The sequence below is a fragment of the Euprymna scolopes genome, chromosome 46 (genome assembly GCF_053919585.1).
Source record: "Euprymna scolopes isolate OS-2025 chromosome 46, ASM5391958v1, whole genome shotgun sequence".
In the NCBI taxonomy this organism is placed as follows: Eukaryota; Metazoa; Mollusca; class Cephalopoda; order Sepiida; family Sepiolidae; genus Euprymna; species Euprymna scolopes.
Genome location: NC_136527.1, coordinates 82845933 through 82858757, shown reverse-complemented (window position 1 = coordinate 82858757; position 12825 = coordinate 82845933). Strand labels below are relative to the sequence as shown.

General features: G+C 32.4%; 27 pseudogenes; all 27 read left to right on the top strand.

Moving 5' to 3' along the window:
• Positions 1 to 8160: 8160 nt before the first annotated feature.
• On the top strand, positions 8161 to 8279 carry LOC145271929 (U2 spliceosomal RNA; annotated as a pseudogene).
• Positions 8280 to 8322: 43 nt separating this feature from the next.
• On the top strand, positions 8323 to 8441 carry LOC145271847 (U2 spliceosomal RNA; annotated as a pseudogene).
• A 43-nt stretch (positions 8442 to 8484) lies between these two features.
• On the top strand, positions 8485 to 8603 carry LOC145271846 (U2 spliceosomal RNA; annotated as a pseudogene).
• Positions 8604 to 8646: 43 nt separating this feature from the next.
• Positions 8647 to 8765, top strand: LOC145271802 (U2 spliceosomal RNA; annotated as a pseudogene).
• A 43-nt stretch (positions 8766 to 8808) lies between these two features.
• On the top strand, positions 8809 to 8927 carry LOC145271845 (U2 spliceosomal RNA; annotated as a pseudogene).
• Positions 8928 to 9132: 205 nt separating this feature from the next.
• Positions 9133 to 9251, top strand: LOC145271844 (U2 spliceosomal RNA; annotated as a pseudogene).
• A 43-nt stretch (positions 9252 to 9294) lies between these two features.
• Positions 9295 to 9413, top strand: LOC145271902 (U2 spliceosomal RNA; annotated as a pseudogene).
• Positions 9414 to 9456: 43 nt separating this feature from the next.
• LOC145271928 (U2 spliceosomal RNA) lies at positions 9457 to 9575 on the top strand (annotated as a pseudogene).
• Positions 9576 to 9618: 43 nt separating this feature from the next.
• Positions 9619 to 9737, top strand: LOC145271927 (U2 spliceosomal RNA; annotated as a pseudogene).
• Positions 9738 to 9780: 43 nt separating this feature from the next.
• LOC145271901 (U2 spliceosomal RNA) lies at positions 9781 to 9899 on the top strand (annotated as a pseudogene).
• A 43-nt stretch (positions 9900 to 9942) lies between these two features.
• LOC145271843 (U2 spliceosomal RNA) lies at positions 9943 to 10061 on the top strand (annotated as a pseudogene).
• A 43-nt stretch (positions 10062 to 10104) lies between these two features.
• Positions 10105 to 10223, top strand: LOC145271880 (U2 spliceosomal RNA; annotated as a pseudogene).
• Positions 10224 to 10266: 43 nt separating this feature from the next.
• Positions 10267 to 10385, top strand: LOC145271926 (U2 spliceosomal RNA; annotated as a pseudogene).
• A 43-nt stretch (positions 10386 to 10428) lies between these two features.
• On the top strand, positions 10429 to 10547 carry LOC145271925 (U2 spliceosomal RNA; annotated as a pseudogene).
• A 43-nt stretch (positions 10548 to 10590) lies between these two features.
• On the top strand, positions 10591 to 10709 carry LOC145271899 (U2 spliceosomal RNA; annotated as a pseudogene).
• A 43-nt stretch (positions 10710 to 10752) lies between these two features.
• Positions 10753 to 10871, top strand: LOC145271824 (U2 spliceosomal RNA; annotated as a pseudogene).
• Positions 10872 to 10914: 43 nt separating this feature from the next.
• LOC145271898 (U2 spliceosomal RNA) lies at positions 10915 to 11033 on the top strand (annotated as a pseudogene).
• Positions 11034 to 11076: 43 nt separating this feature from the next.
• LOC145271842 (U2 spliceosomal RNA) lies at positions 11077 to 11195 on the top strand (annotated as a pseudogene).
• Positions 11196 to 11400: 205 nt separating this feature from the next.
• Positions 11401 to 11519, top strand: LOC145271897 (U2 spliceosomal RNA; annotated as a pseudogene).
• Positions 11520 to 11562: 43 nt separating this feature from the next.
• LOC145271896 (U2 spliceosomal RNA) lies at positions 11563 to 11681 on the top strand (annotated as a pseudogene).
• Positions 11682 to 11724: 43 nt separating this feature from the next.
• On the top strand, positions 11725 to 11843 carry LOC145271895 (U2 spliceosomal RNA; annotated as a pseudogene).
• A 43-nt stretch (positions 11844 to 11886) lies between these two features.
• On the top strand, positions 11887 to 12005 carry LOC145271959 (U2 spliceosomal RNA; annotated as a pseudogene).
• A 43-nt stretch (positions 12006 to 12048) lies between these two features.
• LOC145271894 (U2 spliceosomal RNA) lies at positions 12049 to 12167 on the top strand (annotated as a pseudogene).
• Positions 12168 to 12210: 43 nt separating this feature from the next.
• Positions 12211 to 12329, top strand: LOC145271893 (U2 spliceosomal RNA; annotated as a pseudogene).
• A 43-nt stretch (positions 12330 to 12372) lies between these two features.
• LOC145271958 (U2 spliceosomal RNA) lies at positions 12373 to 12491 on the top strand (annotated as a pseudogene).
• Positions 12492 to 12534: 43 nt separating this feature from the next.
• Positions 12535 to 12653, top strand: LOC145271892 (U2 spliceosomal RNA; annotated as a pseudogene).
• A 43-nt stretch (positions 12654 to 12696) lies between these two features.
• On the top strand, positions 12697 to 12815 carry LOC145271891 (U2 spliceosomal RNA; annotated as a pseudogene).
• Positions 12816 to 12825: the final 10 nt, after the last annotated feature.

Here is a 12825-nt window from a genome sequence, read left to right as displayed (position 1 = left end):
CCGCAAAAAAAAGTCAGGTAGGGAGTGGTTGCAAGGGTCCAGTGTGGAGTTTGAGGCAAACCGACTGGCAAGCATGTTGGCCTTCTCGGTTGCTGAGCAAACAACCTCGTGATTGTTTGTTTGTGGGGGAATTGTTGATTGCCCATTATTTACTACACTGTTGTAGAGTTTCCAGAAGTCACGAGTTCCTAATTTTTTGTGCTTCGATGCGTTTTTTGATAGTTCCAGTAAATTCTCTTAGTTGTTGATATTTCTTTCTTAACGTTATTTCTAGCTTTTATATACTTCAGTCTGTTTGAACTGAACTTATGTCAGTTAAATCTGTGGTATGCATGCTGTCTTTGAGCAATGACAGTTGAGCAAGTAGAAATAAACCATTGGGAAGAGTGGAGCTTGCTATAAAATTTCCGCATGGGAACATGTACTTCAATTGTCATTTTGAACCATTCAGTCTCATTTGCGCACTGTTCAGCAGGAAGAGAACAAATATTTCCCCATAGGGCATCTCTGATAATATTTCTGATGGCTTCCCAGTAAGCCGTTTTATAATATCTCGTTGTTTTGAGCATTGGCTCTTCAGTTTTTGTGTTCGTTACAACTATACTTTCAAACAGGGGAATTAGCTTAGGGTCAAATCCTGACGTCATTTGAAATGAAATAATAAACAATCAGAAATAAATAATAATAACCATCGGAAATAAATGCAAAACGTAAATTACCTACGGTATAAAATTTCCTCGTAAATCATTATTGGTTAAGATAATTCAGTATCGTCACTTATTAAGGCTAAAACCCATACAGGTATAGTAAAATAATAACTAAATAAAATTCCTAGTTTAGAGCAAATATTTAACAAAGTTTTGAAAGCTTAACTAGGACTTTATCTGGTAGAAAATACTTATGAATATTATATATATGTTTATTTAAAATAGCTTGTGTTCCTGCACAACTCTACTTTCAACCGAGTCGTAGTTTGTTTCGTTCACCACACTCTTTTCTTCTACCTCTTCTTTTACACACGTCCGTTTGCTTTAGTGACTAAAAATTGTCTTTCCTCGTTTTATGGAATCAGGGTACGAGATTCCCCGAAATTCCACGAGACTTTTTTCCACATAAATGCATGCGGGCGCCATCTTGATTCTCAATTTGTGCTCTGCAGGCACAAACGTGCAGCTGCTTTAACGGTAAGCCACTTCTTTCTCCACAGTTTTGGTTCTAGAGTTTAGGGCGATTTCAACCATTATCACCGCATGATCAGCGTCCGCAAGTGGGCTGTCAGCATTCGTTATACAATCATCAGGAACTGTGGTCAGAAACAGATCTAGAAATGTTGTGTTCTTTCTGGTCAGAGAAAATCGTTGGAAACGTAACCATTTGTGATAGGGAGTGAGACATAGAGACGCTATGTGTTGTGTTGCCTGCTGCGTCTGTGTAAGTAGAGAATCCAAGCCAGTTTCTGTGGTGGACATTAAAGTCACCAAATACATGTACTTCTGCGCTAGTGTCGAGTGCTGTGTCTATGCTGTCAGAGATTGTTTATTATGGAGAGAGTGATAGAGAAAATAAAAGTACCTAATGTTATGTTGCATATTTAGTCTAAAGCCCATAAAGTCTTGACCATCCGTTTCTAGGTTTGTTTCTCTCGTCAAGGGGAGGGTATTAAGAATGTAGACTTCAAGTCCGTGCATATGTCTGTAAGAGTTCTTAGGGTAGAGTGCGAGATATCCAGGCATGTTAATGTAGTTAGAGGTGATGGAGGAGTGTAGGTTAGTCTCACCTAGTTCTAAGATATCGGGAGTATTTGTTAGGAGAAATGCTTCAATATCAGCTAAATTATTCATAAGCCCACGGATGTTCGTGAATGCAAGACTCAATTGAAGAATCAAGTTGGATTTGTTTTACACTAAACCTGGTTTAAGCTTATTTTTTATTGTACTGCCATCATATGTTTTAAAGAGTTTTAGTTTAGGTAAGGGGAGCTGAATAAAGCTTATTCCTTCTCCTAGACAAACGATCTAGGAAGAGCTACTTTGTCCGTCGGTACTGAGAGGATTGCTCCGCGCCTGGGTCCTAATCCAGGTATTTCTGCGACCACGTGTGGTTAGTGCTACTGGGTTAGTTTGTAGAGGTTATATATCTGCTGAATAGTTTCACTCCTCAAAGTGATTTAGGGGCATTGCTATTTCATTGTTACTGGATATCGGGCGTAAGTAAAGCTCACGCTGTGTAAGCAACTATGTTTGTAAGCAGGCTTGTTTGAAAGGAGTTAATGTGTTTTAAGGCTTTTCCTTTATATTTTTATTTTATTTATATGTTAACTTCGGTATAGGATTTTATTTATATGTTAACTTCGGTATAGGATAATGTTACAGTATGAATAGGTATAAAGAATTGAACTAAGAATTGTGCCCAATCTCTGCATATTTTAGATGACAGGAGGGTTAAAATGTCAGTGCACTACAGTACGGGTAAAACTGGAGGTAAGTTTTGAGTCATGTGTAATTAAGTAAATAGATATATGGGAAATTTTCAGATGCGAATAAGTAGAAGTTGTATGTATTAAGTGTGTTTCTACTATTGAAGGAAGATAATTTTACCTTTCAATTAAGAGTCATAGGGCATTTTGCATAACAAGGAGTATCGGTTCAGTTTCGTATTAATCTTTGCAAAGCTATCTAGGAGGAGGCATTTTTATGTAATGCAAATCGCTTAGCTTCTGAGTACATATTTTGGCTGTTAAGTACATAACTGGATAGGAATGAACTCTAATGCATGTCTTATAGGTAGAAATGTATAGATGTTTAGTGATGACTATTAAGCGGTCAGACTGTGAAGGTTAAGGGCTGGGAGTTAGAGATTCCACTACAAAGGCGTGTGCAATGTAGGAGTTTTAGTGGAAGCTTGGGGGGTAGGGCAGGTTGTTAGCTTTCAAGAGACGGGGGTTATTAACAAATGAGAGTAGATTTACATTAGGATTTACTGTTTTAAGTAAAGGTTGGTTTGGGAATTTTATTTTTTTGGCATGCAAGTTAGATAAAGGCAGTTGCCTTGGAGGTAAAGTATATATTGGAATTACAGTAGCTAGCTGTCATGTGTTTTTTCAGTTATTAGAGAAATAATTAGTACATGGTGATTCGAAATTCGTATTTTCTATTTATAGGCAGTCATCAAGGTCAGGCATAAAGCATTGTATCTACTTAGAAAATAGCCCTCGTGACACAGCTAAGATAACTGTATATTTCTGTTACAAATATAGTGAAAGTTAAATATAAGCTATATTCATAGGTTTGGTATAGATATCAAGGAGGCCACTTTATTAATACAAGCGAGCATATGGTAATTGTAGATATCAAGCATATTACTTAAATACATATGTTTATTGATGAAGAGATGTGACTTGTAACACAACAGTAGAAGGGCACGAAGGGAAATTAAAATATTTATTTTATATTCATATTGGGATTGATTGTATAATCGCATATTTCTGCCCCGTCCACTTATTTCACAAATGAGTAACTCCAACATAATATTTAAATAATTTGCTCGTGCATTTATATGCAACTTAAAAAACTAGAGATATATTCTGGACCTCACTCTGGGGCATTCGTCGAGTAGAAAAAAAAACTGGAAACCTGATAAAGCAAATAATTACCCAAGAACACAAGAGAAAAAGTATTGCTCATTGGAAAAATGGCAGACACATACATACTGATTAATGACTTTATTACTTTAAATTCATTGATTAGCTTGTAATGCAAATATATTAAATCAGAATTAAATCTTTCAAAAACATATATTATACTTTATTGAACATCATCGTTTAACCAGTAAATGATACGTTACAGTAATTAAATATTTATATCTCTGGATTATGAAAACTACTATTGAAATAATTGTATAAAAAAAATATAAATTCTACTATGAGTCTAATCTTGGCGAAAAAATCGTTATTTGTTCAACATATTTGTCTTCTGCATACACGTTTGTCTTTTATATGTATATGGATATGATGAATTAAAATATACTTTTTGTATGAATGTCATGTGTCTCCTGTATGGGTATGCATTTGTTGCAACATATTTGCCTTGTGTGAAAAAAGAACAACACACTTCACAAGAATATGATCTCTATTTTGTATGTGTTCGCATATGTCGCAACAAAGTTGGCTTCCATGTAAAAGAAGAACCACATACTTCACAAGAATGTGGTTTATCTCCTGTATGTGTTAACATATGTCCCAACAAATGCGACTTCCATGTAAAAGAAGAACCACATACTTCACAAGAATGTGGTTTCTCTCCCGTATGTGTTGACATATGTCCCAACAAATGCGACTTCTGTGTAAAAGAAGAACCACATACTTCACAGGAATGTGGTTTTTCTCCTGTATGTGTTAGCATATGTTGCAACAAATTTGACTTCTGTCTAAAAGAAGAACGACATACTTCACAGGAATGCGGTTTTTCACCTGTATGTGTTAACGTGTGTTGCAACATATTTGACTTATCTGTAAAAGAATAACCACAAATTTCACAAGAATATGGTTTCTCCCCTGTATGTGTTCGCATATGTCGCAACAAAGATGACTTTCGTGTAAAAGAAGAACCACATACTTCACAGAAATGTTGTTTATCTCCTTTATGGGTTAACATATGTTGAAACAAAGATGACTTCTGTGTAAAAGAAGAACCACATACTTCACAAGAATGTGGTTTATCTCCCGTATGTGTTAACATATGTTGCAACAAATGTGACTTCCGTGCAAAAGAAGAACCACATACTTCACAAGAATGTGGTTTCTCTCCCGTATGTGTGAACATATATCGCAACAAAGATGACTTCTGTCTAAAAGAAAACCCACATACTTCACAAGAATGTGGTTTCTCTCCTGTATGTGTTAACATATGTTGTAACAAATGTGACTTCCGTGTAAAAGAAGAACAACATACTTCACAAGATTCTGGTTTATCTCCCATGTGTGTTTGCATATGTTGCAACAAATGTGATTTCTTTAATAATAAAAACAACCTACATGTATTAAAGAATTTTTGTTTTTCTTATCCCTTTTTTCTATTTTACTTCGCCACTGCGATTTTTGCTTTACACTTCAAATTTTCTTTTATTATAAATGTATGATTGTTTGCATAACTATTTTTTCATGCATTTATCGAATTTTAGTATATTAGCAAAAACCAACAAAACTCTGTAACATTTACATTCTTTGTTAGTAAAATATGTTTTCATTTCTACTGATTTTAGTTTTAGCGGATGTTTTGTATTTTTCTTAAACATTATAGATGCAGGATTTTTTTGCACTTTTAAATTTTCTATGCATTTTTTACATTGATGGTAATGCTATATGTAAAAGAATTCATACACGTAACAAGAACAATGTTTTGAACTTCTTTACATCAAATTTGATGTCACGTGTTTCACAAGTCTATAATTTCTTTGCTTTCTGATATTTTCACTAAATTTTTATGTGGACATTTCCAAATATGGTATGAGTTTCTTATATCATCAACGAAAAATGAAGATCCATTCTAATCAAATAATTGATTTCTGTTGATTGCTGCAAATATAAAATAGATTTCATCTGATAATATTTAACTTTTAAACGTATTCTTAATAAAAAGTCAACAAATTAATCAATTTTAAAAAACAAAATATAATTAGGACTTTTTTTAATACTTATTTAAAAGCCAATACATTCATTATTGTTGAAAAATAAATATAATTGGAACGTATTGTAATATGTTAGAAATTTTTTTAGGTATATTTGCTACAGTACAATTTTGGATACAGTAGGGAAAAATACGCAATCGACTCTTAAAATTAGTCTTATTTTATTTATCACATTTTAATATTCACATGAGAAAAACGATTACAGGTTTCATCTTCATGAAATTGATATTAAGTTAAAGTAGATCACAACTAGACATTTTTTCCAATTTCGGTCAAACATCTGGTATTTGTGGTATTTATTCAGTTTAAAGAAGCAATCATGCCAGACATTTCTCATATTGGAAAATGTATTACTTTAATTGTCGATAGCTTTTTGTTCTCTCGTTCGTAAGGGGATGCTGATGGGATGGTCCCTTTTTGGGAGGTGAGTTCTCACTGTGTAGGTACGGGCAAAAATTAATATCTAATTAATAGTAATTATCTCCCTTACATTTTTAGGTAAAAATACATGAATAAAAATATCAGTTGTAATATTTTCATTATGATTATTAGTTAAATAAATGTAATTATCTCCCTTACATTTTTAGGTACGGGTAAAAATACATGAAGAAAAATGTTTTCATGGCGAGTTAACCAATTCAGCTAAATTTTGAAGTTAAATAAATTCATTGGAGAAATCTTTTAAAAATAAATATTAGTTTTCCGGGTCTATTTTAAAGATAATTAGTAAAATAAAGTCCTAAGATATTGAACTAAATAAAAAGAACTGACTTGTACAAAAAATTAATTAGCCTAAAAAATTGAGGGATTCTGCCGTCCACAAAATTGCAACAAATGGAAGTTTTGTAGACATGGATATAATGGAAGCTCAAATCTGAGACAATCAAAAGGATGTCTGTAAATGACGTTATGTAATTAAAAGGAAGGTAGTGGTGCTGGATTTCTTTTTACCCCCAGACGTGCATCCGTACATTCCTATTCCGAACGTTTGTATCATTTTTACCATTTCTTAATTTAATTATTTTACTATGTTCCTGTTTTAAAATTATTTTTATTTTTCAAGATTATACAAAAATTATTATTTTTCAAGATTATATAAAAATTATTATTTTTCAAGATTATATAAAAATTATTATTTTTCAAGATTATATAAAAATCATTATTTTTCAAGATTATATAAAAATCATTATTTTTCAAGATTATATAAAAATCATTATTTTTCAAGATTATATAAAAATTATTATTTTTCAAGATTGTATAAAAATTTTTATTTTTCAAGATTATATAAAAATTATTATTTTTCAAGATTATACAAAAATTATTATTTTTCAAGATTATATCAAAATTATTATTTTTCAAGATTATATCAAAATTATTATTTTTCAAGATTGTATAAAAATTATTTTTCAAGATTATATAAAAATTTTTATTTTTCAAGATTATATAAAAATTATTATTTTTCAAGATTGTATAAAAAATTATTTTTCAAGATTATATAATTTATTTTATTTTTCAAGATTATATAAAAATTATTATTTTTCAAGATTATATAAAAATTATTATTTTTCAATATTATATAAAAAATTTTATTTTTTAAGATTATATAAAATTTTTTATTTTTCAAGATAATATAAAAAATTTTATTTTTCAAGATTATATAAAAGATTTTATTTTTCAAGATAATATAAAAATTATGTTACGTCAAAAGTTTCATTCATGCAAGCAAGGAAAATATGAAAACGTTACATGTAAAAAATTATGTGAAACCTGTAATCTAAAAAAAAAGAAATATTTTTTGAAATTATAATTTTTTGTCTGAAAATATTAAATAAACAAATGATAATATAGGTAGTCCAAGAAATTAATTTTTCTTTGAGTCATATGGAATTCATTAATACGGACTTCAGGGGCTTTTTTTGTAATATTCCTGTAAAAATTAAATATTAAAAAAAATATTATAATTTACGATGCTTTATTTTCATAAAAAATCAAAAATAAATGAATGCATTTTTTTTTTACTACTGAAAACCAAAACTTTAGTAAATGCATTTTTTGTTTAAGCGAAATAATACATTTCCACTGAAATGTAAATAAAATAATGCGTTCATTATATTCCGTTATCATTATTTGATAAAATCAGAAAATTTTTGAAATTGGTTAATTTCCTGAGTTTTGGTGAATTTTTAAGTAACGAGAGGGGTCAAAATATTAATAGATTTCGAGCATCGGCATTCATTTTACACGCACACATCACTATGAAATGACCTTCTGTCTAACTTTTCTGAGTCTAAACAAATTTAGTCTTTAAGTTGAGTTGCTTCTCGGCCTCTTCTGGTTAAGATCAAAGTGTAGTATCTGTTCTTCACATTAAAAATAGATTTCGAGCATCAGCATTCATTTTACACGCACATATCACTATGAAATGACCTTCTGTCTAACTTTTCTGAGTCTAAACAAATTTAGTCTTTAAGTTGAGTTGCTTCTCGGCCTCTTCTGGCTAAGATCAAAGTGTAGTATCTGTTCTTCACATTAAAAATAGATTTCGAGCATCAGCATTCATTTTACACGCACATATCACTATGAAATGACCTTCTGTCTAACTTTTCTGAGTCTAAACAAATTTAGTCTTTAAGTTGAGTTGCTTCTCGGCCTCTTCTGGCTAAGATCAAAGTGTAGTATCTGTTCTTCACATTAAAAATAGATTTCGAGCATCGGCATTCATTTTACACGCACATATCACTATGAAATGACCTTCTGTCTAACTTTTCTGAGTCTAAACAAATTTAGTCTTTAAGTTGAGTTGCTTCTCGGCCTCTTCTGGCTAAGATCAAAGTGTAGTATCTGTTCTTCACATTAAAAATAGATTTCGAGCATCGGCATTCATTTTACACGCACATATCACTATGAAATGACCTTCTGTCTAACTTTTCTGAGTCTAAACAAATTTAGTCTTTAAGTTGAGTTGCTTCTCGGCCTCTTCTGGCTAAGATCAAAGTGTAGTATCTGTTCTTCACATTAAAAATAGATTTCGAGCATCGGCATTAATTTTACACGCACATATCACTATGAAATGACCTTCTGTCTAACTTTTCTGAGTCTAAACAAATTTAGTCTTTAAGTTGAGTTGCTTCTCGGCCTCTTCTGGCTAAGATCAAAGTGTAGTATCTGTTCTTCACATTAAAAATAGATTTCGAGCATCGGCATTCATTTTACACGCACATATCACTATGAAATGACCTTCTGTCTAACTTTTCTGAGTCTAAACAAATTTAGTCTTTAAGTTGAGTTGCTTCTCGGCCTCTTCTGGCTAAGATCAAAGTGTAGTATCTGTTATTCACATTAAAAATAGATTTCAAGCATCGGCATTCATTTTACACGCACATATCACTATGAAATGACCTTCTGTCTAACTTTTCTGAGTCTAAACAAATTTAGTCTTTAAGTTGAGTTGCTTCTCGGCCTCTTCTGGCTAAGATCAAAGTGTAGTATCTGTTCTTCACATTAAAAATAGATTTCGAGCATCGGCATTCATTTTACACGCACATATCACTATGAAATGACCTTCTGTCTAACTTTTCTGAGTCTAAACAAATTTAGTCTTTAAGTTGAGTTGCTTCTCGGCCTCTTCTGGCTAAGATCAAAGTGTAGTATCTGTTCTTCACATTAAAAATAGATTTCAAGCATCGGCATTCATTTTACACGCACATATCACTATGAAATGACCTTCTGTCTAACTTTTCTGAGTCTAAACAAATTTAGTCTTTAAGTTGAGTTGCTTCTCGGCCTCTTCTGGCTAAGATCAAAGTGTAGTATCTGTTCTTCACATTAAAAATAGATTTCGAGCATCAGCATTCATTTTACACGCACATATCACTATGAAATGACCTTCTGTCTAACTTTTCTGAGTCTAAACAAATTTAGTCTTTAAGTTGAGTTGCTTCTCGGCCTCTTCTGGCTAAGATCAAAGTGTAGTATCTGTTCTTCACATTAAAAATAGATTTCGAGCATCAGCATTCATTTTACACGCACATATCACTATGAAATGACCTTCTGTCTAACTTTTCTGAGTCTAAACAAATTTAGTCTTTAAGTTGAGTTGCTTCTCGGCCTCTTCTGGCTAAGATCAAAGTGTAGTATCTGTTCTTCACATTAAAAATAGATTTCAAGCATCGGCATTCATTTTACACGCACATATCACTATGAAATGACCTTCTGTCTAACTTTTCTGAGTCTAAACAAATTTAGTCTTTAAGTTGAGTTGCTTCTCGGCCTCTTCTGGCTAAGATCAAAGTGTAGTATCTGTTCTTCACATTAAAAATAGATTTCGAGCATCGGCATTCATTTTACACGCACATATCACTATGAAATGACCTTCTGTCTAACTTTTCTGAGTCTAAACAAATTTAGTCTTTAAGTTGAGTTGCTTCTCGGCCTCTTCTGGCTAAGATCAAAGTGTAGTATCTGTTCTTCACATTAAAAATAGATTTCAAGCATCAGCATTCATTTTACACGCACATATCACTATGAAATGACCTTCTGTCTAACTTTTCTGAGTCTAAACAAATTTAGTCTTTAAGTTGAGTTGCTTCTCGGCCTCTTCTGGCTAAGATCAAAGTGTAGTATCTGTTCTTCACATTAAAAATAGATTTCGAGCATCAGCATTCATTTTACACGCACATATCACTATGAAATGACCTTCTGTCTAACTTTTCTGAGTCTAAACAAATTTAGTCTTTAAGTTGAGTTGCTTCTCGGCCTCTTCTGGCTAAGATCAAAGTGTAGTATCTGTTCTTCACATTAAAAATAGATTTCGAGCATCAGCATTCATTTTACACGCACATATCACTATGAAATGACCTTCTGTCTAACTTTTCTGAGTCTAAACAAATTTAGTCTTTAAGTTGAGTTGCTTCTCGGCCTCTTCTGGCTAAGATCAAAGTGTAGTATCTGTTCTTCACATTAAAAATAGATTTCAAGCATCGGCATTCATTTTACACGCACATATCACTATGAAATGACCTTCTGTCTAACTTTTCTGAGTCTAAACAAATTTAGTCTTTAAGTTGAGTTGCTTCTCGGCCTCTTCTGGCTAAGATCAAAGTGTAGTATCTGTTCTTCACATTAAAAATAGATTTCAAGCATCGGCATTCATTTTACACGCACATTTCACTATGAAATGACCTTCTGTCTAACTTTTCTGAGTCTAAACAAATTTAGTCTTTAAGTTGAGTTGCTTCTCGGCCTCTTCTGGCTAAGATCAAAGTGTAGTATCTGTTCTTCACATTAAAAATAGATTTCAAGCATCGGCATTCATTTTACACGCACATATCACTATGAAATGACCTTCTGTCTAACTTTTCTGAGTCTAAACAAATTTAGTCTTTAAGTTGAGTTGCTTCTCGGCCTCTTCTGGCTAAGATCAAAGTGTAGTATCTGTTCTTCACATTAAAAATAGATTTCGAGCATCGGCATTCATTTTACACGCACATATCACTATGAAATGACCTTCTGTCTAACTTTTCTGAGTCTAAACAAATTTAGTCTTTAAGTTGAGTTGCTTCTCGGCCTCTTCTTGCTAAGATCAAAGTGTAGTATCTGTTCTTCACATTAAAAATAGATTTCAAGCATCGGCATTCATTTTACACGCACATATCACTATGAAATGACCTTCTGTCTAACTTTTCTGAGTCTAAACAAATTTAGTCTTTAAGTTGAGTTGCTTCTCGGCCTCTTCTGGCTAAGATCAAAGTGTAGTATCTGTTCTTCACATTAAAAATAGATTTCAAGCATCGGCATTCATTTTACACGCACATATCACTATGAAATGACCTTCTGTCTAACTTTTCTGAGTCTAAACAAATTTAGTCTTTAAGTTGAGTTGCTTCTCGGCCTCTTCTGGCTAAGATCAAAGTGTAGTATCTGTTCTTCACATTAAAAATAGATTTCAAGCATCGGCATTCATTTTACACGCACATATCACTATGAAATGACCTTCTGTCTAACTTTTCTGAGTCTAAACAAATTTAGTCTTTAAGTTGAGTTGCTTCTCGGCCTCTTCTGGCTAAGATCAAAGTGTAGTATCTGTTCTTCACATTAAAAATAGATTTCAAGCATCGGCATTCATTTTACACGCACATATCACTATGAAATGACCTTCTGTCTAACTTTTCTGAGTCTAAACAAATTTAGTCTTTAAGTTGAGTTGCTTCTCGGCCTCTTCTGGCTAAGATCAAAGTGTAGTATCTGTTCTTCACATTAAAAATAGATTTCAAGCATCGGCATTCATTTTACACGCACACATCACTATGAAATGACCTTCTGTCTAACTTTTCTGAGTCTAAACAAATTTAGTCTTTAAGTTGAGTTGCTTCTCGGCCTCTTCTGGCTAAGATCAAAGTGTAGTATCTGTTCTTCACATTAAAAATAGATTTCAAGCATCGGCATTCATTTTACACGCACATATCACTATGAAATGACCTTCTGTCTAACTTTTCTGAGTCTAAACAAATTTAGTCTTTAAGTTGAGTTGCTTCTCGGCCTCTTCTGGCTAAGATCAAAGTGTAGTATCTGTTCTTCACATTAAAAATAGATTTCAAGCATCGGCATTCATTTTACACGCACATATCACTATGAAATGACCTTCTGTCTAACTTTTCTGAGTCTAAACAAATTTAGTCTTTAAGTTGAGTTGCTTCTCGGCCTCTTCTGGCTAAGATCAAAGTGTAGTATCTGTTCTTCACATTAAAAATAGATTTCAAGCATCGGCATTCATTTTACACGCACACATCACTATGAAATGACCTTCTGTCTAACTTTTCTGAGTCTAAACAAATTTAGTCTTTAAGTTGAGTTGCTTCTCGGCCTCTTCTGGCTAAGATCAAAGTGTAGTATCTGTTCTTCACATTAAAAATAGATTTCAAGCATCGGCATTCATTTTACACGCACATATCACTATGAAATGACCTTCTGTCTAACTTTTCTGAGTCTAAACAAATTTAGTCTTTAAGTTGAGTTGCTTCTCGGCCTCTTCTGGCTAAGATCAAAGTGTAGTATCTGTTCTTCACATTAAAAATAGATTTCAAGCATCGGCATTCATTTTACACGCACATATCACTATGAAATGACCTTCTGTCTAACTTT